The sequence below is a fragment of the Tupaia chinensis genome, unplaced genomic scaffold (genome assembly GCF_000334495.1).
Source record: "Tupaia chinensis unplaced genomic scaffold, TupChi_1.0 Scaffold000044_1, whole genome shotgun sequence".
Lineage (NCBI taxonomy): Eukaryota > Metazoa > Chordata > Mammalia > Scandentia > Tupaiidae > Tupaia > Tupaia belangeri.
Window position 1 is genome coordinate 2,468,745 of NW_006159500.1, and position 7,798 is coordinate 2,476,542.

The following is a 7,798-nucleotide window of genomic DNA, read 5'->3' on the forward strand; positions in this document are numbered from 1 at the left end:
CTGAGCGGTGATATACAGGGTGTGTCTTTCCAAGTCCAGCTCACTTCACTTAGCATTATGTCTTCCGCATTCATCCGCTTTGACTCAAATGACAGTACTGTGAAATTTTTAAACTACACTTAAGGCTACTGAATCAAAACCTGGGATGGGGGGTAGGGGAGGTGGTAGATTTACCCAGGCAGTTTTTAAAGGCTCTGTGAATGATTCTGGTACATAAGTAGGGTTGAATACTTTACTTTAAACATTAGTTATCAATACAAAGGTAGACCAGGCATTTAGGAAGGCCCCAAAGGACTTTCTCGTACCCTAACATGTACGTTAGCCTCATAGTGGCCTACTATAGAGGTTTCACAACCTACCTGTACTCTACGTCAAGTAAGAAAGGTAGTATAATCCTAAGATTGCTACATAGTGCTAGGACTGGGAAGAGTATACCACCAGGTAAAAAGTTTCATGGATCACAATTGATCTATTGTATTCAATCTGAGTCACCAATTCATCTCTGTGTACCCAGAAACCCAAGCCGAAAACAAAAAGCAAAAAACAGAGATACAGTCAGTAATGATTCGCACTGTCTACAATAACACACAGCAACCTGTACATAATGACTGCTCAATAAATAAGGATGGAATGAATAAATAAAAATCAGGAGCTTAAGCTCCTAACCACTCTTCACTGGGACACAGTTAACAGTTTTTGAAAACAAATCTGCTGAGAATCAAATAAAAGAAGCAAAAGTAACCAAAGGACAGAGAGATAAAAGTCAGCAGAGGGCATCCTTACCAACTCTGCAAATTAATACAAAAACTGAGAAGATTTAGGGAATGGTTGAAGAGCTGAATTCTAGTTGTAAAGTAGCAACCATGATAAAGACTAGAAGACACCAGCATAAAATCTGGCTCTTCCCTTTCTCCTCAGTAACAGAACCCCTGTTTTTCTTAGGGCAACAATGCACAGCTGAATGACTACATTTCCCAGACTTCCAGCTAAAGATAGCCATGTTGCTGATGTTCTGAGCAATGTGATACAAGCAGAAGTCTCTTATGGTACTTCCCGGAGTTTTCTCGAAGGAAAAAAGCACTCTCGAGTCTCCCTGCATCCTGTTGCCTGGAACCATCTTTTTTATTGGGGGGGGGGAGGTTTTTGCTATAGGGCGCATGCGCTCAGCAGAAAGAGAGAGACAGAGAGATAGAAAGTAAGAAATCACCCCCCGGGGGGGATGGCCACGCTGCAATCCCTTCTCCTCCATTCTTCTCTCAGGATCTTGGGCATGCACACACACACGTGCCCAGCGTGAGTTTAAGGCACTGGGTCTGGGACTCGAACCACGGTTGGCTACACGGGAGTTCAGCAACACAGCCATTACGCTGAACTGCTGGTCCCTCTGGAACCATCTTGAGCCAGGAGGATGAGGACCACGTCCTAGGAATGTCACAGAAGAGAGCAAGGAGGGCTTCCAGGGCCACCATACCAAGCCTGAATTGTTCAACTCTGTACTTCTTTCAAGTGTGGGAGGAACATACTTGAGCACGCGTTCAAATAACCCTAAGCTGATCCTAACTGTGATAACAATTACCATAACCGTTGTTTAAGGGAGCTATAAAAACACTGCAGAAATAATATCCCAAAACACAGCTTTCCTAATATAAACATGGGTACACAGAATTGCTATCATTTGTTAAGTACTTACTATGTACCAACCCTTTTGTGTATATATACGTGTGTATACATATGTATACACACACACACACACACACACACATTATCTCATTTAATCCACATAACACTCTACAAGGTACATTACAAGGTAGAATTATTATCCTCGTGTTACAAGTGACATAACAGATTTTCGGAGTTTAATAGCTTACATAAAGTCAAAAAGCTGCTAAGAGTTGGATCTCGTGATCCAGTATTCAGGTTGATCAGATGCCAAAGCCCATGTTCTTTCCACTGATCTTGCTAGATCTATAAGAAAAAATCAATTTATCTTGAGCATATATCTAGGTTCTAAAGTAGCCATTAATAGTATTAAACTAACAAATAGGGTTTCACTGACAAGTCTACCCTTTTTTGACTTCAATATGCTTTCTTCTTTTTTCCTTTCCGAAGTAAAGAGCACTTAGTAGACACTGAATAAATACTAGTTCCCTTATAAGTATAATTGCCCTTTTAATTTTATGTGGAGAAAGTTTCAAATTACATAATTATTTTATTTACTATCTCGATTATTCTAATTTAAAGTCTTCACAGAAAAAAAACTACCAACAAAAAGTTGGTATTTATATTATACATTTTTATTTATATTCAATATTGCTATTGCTTTGAAAAGTTATTTGAATTCATCCAACATATAAGCACCTAGCATTTTATCCTTCCACTGCAAAAAATTACTGGTCAAGCCATAGAAAGAAATATCTTCAGGTAGGGGAACCAACACATCTGGTTTGTCTGGAGGTTTCCCAGAGTACTGCAAACCCCCTCTATCCTGGGAAAACCTGGGAGGTCAATCATTCTATAAATGCACAGTTACATCTTCAACAAAAACAAGTGTGGATAGTTTATACTAAATTAGAGATGAAGCATTATGAAGCATGATGGTAAGATAGTTGGAAGCTAAGCAAAAATAAATGATCAATATAAAGCGCTACATAATCATGCTTAACCAAGAGAATGCTGCTGAGAATATCAAAAGTTAGGAGGTCAAATTCATCACTGTGCTAATATTCAAATGTACACCAGCCTTAACATTCACTCAGTTAAAAAAAAAACAAAAAACAGGCTCCAAATAGCTCACATACATTTATATTCAAGGGACAATTAGTCTACATATAAAACTGAAACATTGTATGGGGGAAAGTTGAGAAAGAAATCAGCTTTCACCCAAGAGCTTTAAAGTATCTCATCTCTATGAAATGATGGAAAGCCTAAGTTTGACGTTTTGGTTTCACAGTATGACAGCCAAACCTTTGTGAGGGTAGAAACAGGTAGTCTGTAAACTATAGTGGCAGGACTGGGTACACAGCTTCTAAGGTCCTGTCCAACTTGAATATTTCATGACAAAAGTCATCATTTGTGTGACCCCTTTACAGATGAAGTATGTTCAGGCCAGGGTGTTATGACTGTTCCAAGGACCCAGCTCTGGCTGGTGACAGAGCCTGGACTATTAACCATGCTCTCGCTTTCACTATGCTTACAGACACTTAGAACCAAACAGCATATGGTCAGGTTAGCAGGTGGTGGGGAGGTTAAGGCACTGGATTCCACATGGTCAGTTTCATGGTTCTAGTCTTAGATTGGATAACTTGGAAATAATGCTGGGTGGGATGGGTGAGCACGTGTGTTAAAAATCCCGAAAGGAGAATGGAAGAGAAGAGACTGTAGTGTAGCTATTTCCCTTGGCGGGGGGAGGGAATTGCTCACTTTCTTCTCTCTCTCTCCCTCTCTGTCCCCCGCTTCTGGCAAGCCCATGTGCCCTATAACAAAGGAAACTTTAAAAAAAAAAAAAAAACTAAAAAAAAAGAGCATATAGTCAACTTGGAAAGATAAATGACACATTTCAGCTTATGTGGGGTATTTTATTCAGCTGGTCTCAAGTTTAGAAAAAGAAATTGGAATCTAGAAACTCTTTAAAGCTTTCACTAGTCACTGTAACCATACAATAGCACAACATTCTAGAAGGAATCCCCTCCAATACACACACAAAGTATGTGAAAAATGTGTATGATGAAAAATCTATGGGCTAGCCCCATGGTGCAGCAGTTAACAAATGTGCATTGGGAGCCAGATCCCACGTGCATTGGGGGCCAAATCCCCAATGGTCCCCATAGTTTGAAAAAAAAAAAAAAGAATGCCAGGCACATGTGTGAGAGCCCAAAATTCTGACAATATGGAGAACTGGAAAGAGACTGTGGTATGAACACACTCCATTGGTGCTCTCTCTCTCTCTCTCTCTCTCTCTCTTTCTCATTCTCTCTATCATCAGACAACTGCACATGCCCACTGACGCAAAAAAAAAAACCAAAAACCTATGCATGGATTTCTATTTTTTTGGCACCAAAATAAATTTCAATTCCATTTTCCACAAACTTTTCACAGTTCCTATATATATATATATATATACACATACATATATACATACACACACACATCTATATATAAAAATACACATAACATGTATACACATATATATGTTCATAACATACAGAGAGCTTCTCATGAGCTTTCAACAAACCAAACAAATGAACATAATAACTTCAAAAAGTAACAAGCATCTTTGTAGTCTGAAGGACCTATAAAGGACAAGGACTTTTGAAACAAATTACTACTGCTGTCATCCAATTGTCCTCAGATCAGGACCCTGTAAGCAAAATAAACAAGTAGGTGACCAGTTTAAGGAGTGCTAGTAACAACGAAAAAGACTGGTGCTTCTTTACTCTTGTAACTCTATTCTCATAACTGAGATTATAAAATCACGCAGCGGTCTACAGGCATTCATTGTTCAATCAATGTAAAACTGTCCCTTAACCTGGGAAGGCACCTAAATTAGATAAACACAAGAATCTGTTGCCTGCAAGGGGAAAGAGGAATTGTTCAAGATAGCAGGCACAAAATGAGTTGTTTTGCGATCAGTCTTTTGAATTACGCTGACCCATGTATATGCTAGCCTTCTGCCTCCAGCCAATGGTACTGACCATTCGCAGCCAATTCCCTGAACACATTGCTGACCAGAGCTTGCTGATCCACACCATCGCACCTTGGCTTCATTGGTCCCCTGGTGACACAAGAGTCAGCAGTGTATATATTTTGCTGAAAGCCAGGGCTGCTGAGCTAAGGCACCCAGGCTTTCAGTTTCCTATTATTATTTCCATTCGGTAGAATGGGGCTAATTATCTCAAATATTTCAAGTCTGTAAAATCAAACTAAACATAAATATATATTAAAAAAACTTGAAAGAGCTTTGTAAATGCTAAGGTATAACCAGCTGACTTGGCAGAAGGCTTTCTGGGACATAAAACAGTTCCTGGAGTTAGATGAATTTATATATAATCTGCAGAAAAAGTTTGTTAATAAAATACTTACATAGCCAGGGTGGCAAGTGGCGTGGTGGTTAAGGGTGCAGGACTCCTTAACTAAACCAACCTCAGTTCGAATCCCAAACCTGGCAGCTTGCTTTCTCACTTTCCCTCTTTCTTTCTCTTTCTCTTTCTCCCTCCCTCTCTCTCTCTCTCTCTCTCTCCCCCCGCCCCCCCACCTCACTCTGTCCCTCTCTGGCATGCATAAATAAATAAATAAATAAAGTTAAATAAAGGAATTCTTTTTAAAAATACTTAAATAGACAATAAATAGTTATTAAATTCAAAAGACAAGAAAAGCACTATTAATTGCAGACAGGTACAACTCTTTAGTATTATATAAGATAGAATGAGATACTACTTGAACTTTATGCTGGAAATCACATGATTTTTTTTTTTAATTCAACTTTTATGAATGACTTCACAGGCCTCCAGCAAAAAAAGTGTTCTTTCATGATTATGTGCACAGTTCATTTCCTTAATAATATTCAGTGAAAACACTTTTCACTCATATGCATTTCAACCTAAAATGCCCAGATCAACACAGCCCTCCAGCTCTATAAACATATTCTTATTTACATAAAGAGAGTAGAAAGGAATGGAAAAACCCACTATATCCACAGCTATGTAGCACTACAAAAAAGTAAGGAAAAAATAAACTGAAAACAAAACAACAAAATTAAAGGCAAATGTTACTTTTTTAAAGAGACTTAGTGTTCATATAAATCCCCTCAGATTTCCAAACTCACAAATACCCCAAAGTAACATAATGTCCCTCTAACATAAACTTATAAGAGTGACTATATCAACTAATACATAACCAAAACCTTATGATGTAATAATTATGTTAAAATGTCCTTCATGGGAACCAGTAGTTAGCATAATGGCTATGTCGCTGAACTCCCACGTAGTCGACCGCGGTTCATGTCCCGGACCCGGTGGCTTAAAACTCACACCGGGCGCGTGTGCATGCATGCCCAAGATCCCGAGAGGAGAATGGAGGAGAAGGGATTGCGGCATGACCATCCCCCCTGGGGGGTGATTTCTCGCTTTCTGTCTCTATGTCTCTCTCTGTCTGTCTGGCGAGCGCACGCGCCCTACAGTGAAAATCTCTCCAAAAAAAAAAAAAAAAAAAAGTCCTTCATATAGTTATTACTTGACTAACTTAAAAAGTAAATTTTAGTGTAGAATCTGTACAGCATAATTCAGAATTGTGAGTGAAAATCAGAACATGAGAAATACACTAAGCATTTCGTCTCTTGGAGACTTAAAATTCTAAGAGCAAGAAAGCTTCCAGAATGTTAACAAAACCTCTCGTAATCTTGACCGCATTTTCAATTGACTTAAAACAGTTTTAACCCCTCAATCTCTCTCATATTCTTATTTTAAGTACACTTGTCCTAAATTTCTTCTTTAACAGACCTATTTCCTTGCAAGAAAACCACTACTGTGGGATATTGGTAATCTTTTCTTTTTAAAGATTACATAACTTCTTTCTAAACCCTTGATGTCTGCAGAGAAATCATAACCAATGTAACTGAAAACAGAAATGCAACGGTTAGACTTTCATTTCTTATCAAAGATAAAATTTCTTAATTTCAAGAAAATGTATCTCAGGAATGACTTTCTGAATGATCTAGTCAGAATTATCAAATAACGACTCCATGCCAAGCCAAAGCCAACCCAGGTGAGTCCTATTACATAATATACAGAACAACTTAGAGTAAAGCCAAAGATAAGAACTAAATGACTTTTCAAAAGGCAGTTAACTTTTCTTATTCCCTTCATATTTTCTGGGTTTACCTGAGGTGGTGTAATACAACAAACCCTGGAGCCTGAGGAAGCCTATTTACCTCAACTACCAGGACCATATGGAGTTCTAGCAAAAAAAAAAAAAAAAAAAAAAAAAGGGAAAAAGAAAAGCCTGTCGTTTAAGAAGACAACTGCAGAAGAGAAAACTTAAGAAAGCGCGTCTATCCACCACCCCTCCCAACCTTCCCCTATTTTTTTTTTTCTGTACATTTCCATTACATGGTCAAGTAAGTATACTTATTTCAAGACAAAGGGGGAGAAACCTATTGGAATGGCTCTTTAGAAGATAAATATTATAAATGATGTAGAAATAAGTTACTCTGAGGAAGTTGTCATTCCCAGACAACCTAAAGAAAATCCAGCCACATACATTCCAATCAGGGAAGGTGCACCCTGGCAATCTGCAGGAAAGACGGGATCTTAAATCCCAGAGACGGCTGTTCTACCAAGAAGGAAAAATAAAACACACTGAATCTCAACCAAGGCAGCTTCGGAGATGCGGGTTCCGCCACTTGCAGACGTGCGGGAATTCAAACGCAACCCAGCCACTCAGAAGTGCGGCATCTCCAGGACCAGGCGCATGGGGCCCCGGAGACCCACTCACTGTCCGCTCCGCTTCGCGAAGGCGTCCAAACGGCTCCAGGCCGGCGCGTGCGGACTCTGAGCCCAGGGACCGAGAGGAAGCAGCAAGGAGCTGGCGAAGGAGGAAACCCGCGAAGCCGGCGAGGAGGAAACCGCCTCCGGCGAGGCCCCAGAGCGAGCGCGGAGCTCCAGGGCACTCCGGCGCGCTCCGACGCGCTCCGGCTTCCGAGGCGCGTGCGCGCGCGGCGGAGGGGCGGGGGACGGCTCGGGAGCGCGGACTCACCTTGGGCCGGGGGCGGGCGGGCGCGCGCGTTCCCGCGGGCTCCTCTCCT

General features: G+C 40.3%; 1 protein-coding gene across 3 annotated transcripts in view; it reads right to left on the reverse strand.

Moving 5' to 3' along the window:
* The window catches only part of NAPEPLD (N-acyl phosphatidylethanolamine phospholipase D), an 88,933-nt gene that overhangs the window by 34,821 nt on the left and 46,314 nt on the right, over positions 1 to 7,798 (reverse strand). Inside the window, exon 1 of one of the 3 annotated variants that reach the window (XM_006140784.3) lies at positions 7,489 to 7,688. The exons of 1 other annotated variant lie outside the window; for it this stretch is intronic. The gene's annotated coding sequence lies outside the window, so the exon portion shown is untranslated. Of the gene's footprint in view, positions 1 to 7,353; positions 7,441 to 7,488; positions 7,689 to 7,798 lie in introns of those variants that run through there. One more of the 3 variants, XM_027773376.1, reaches the window with a different exon arrangement.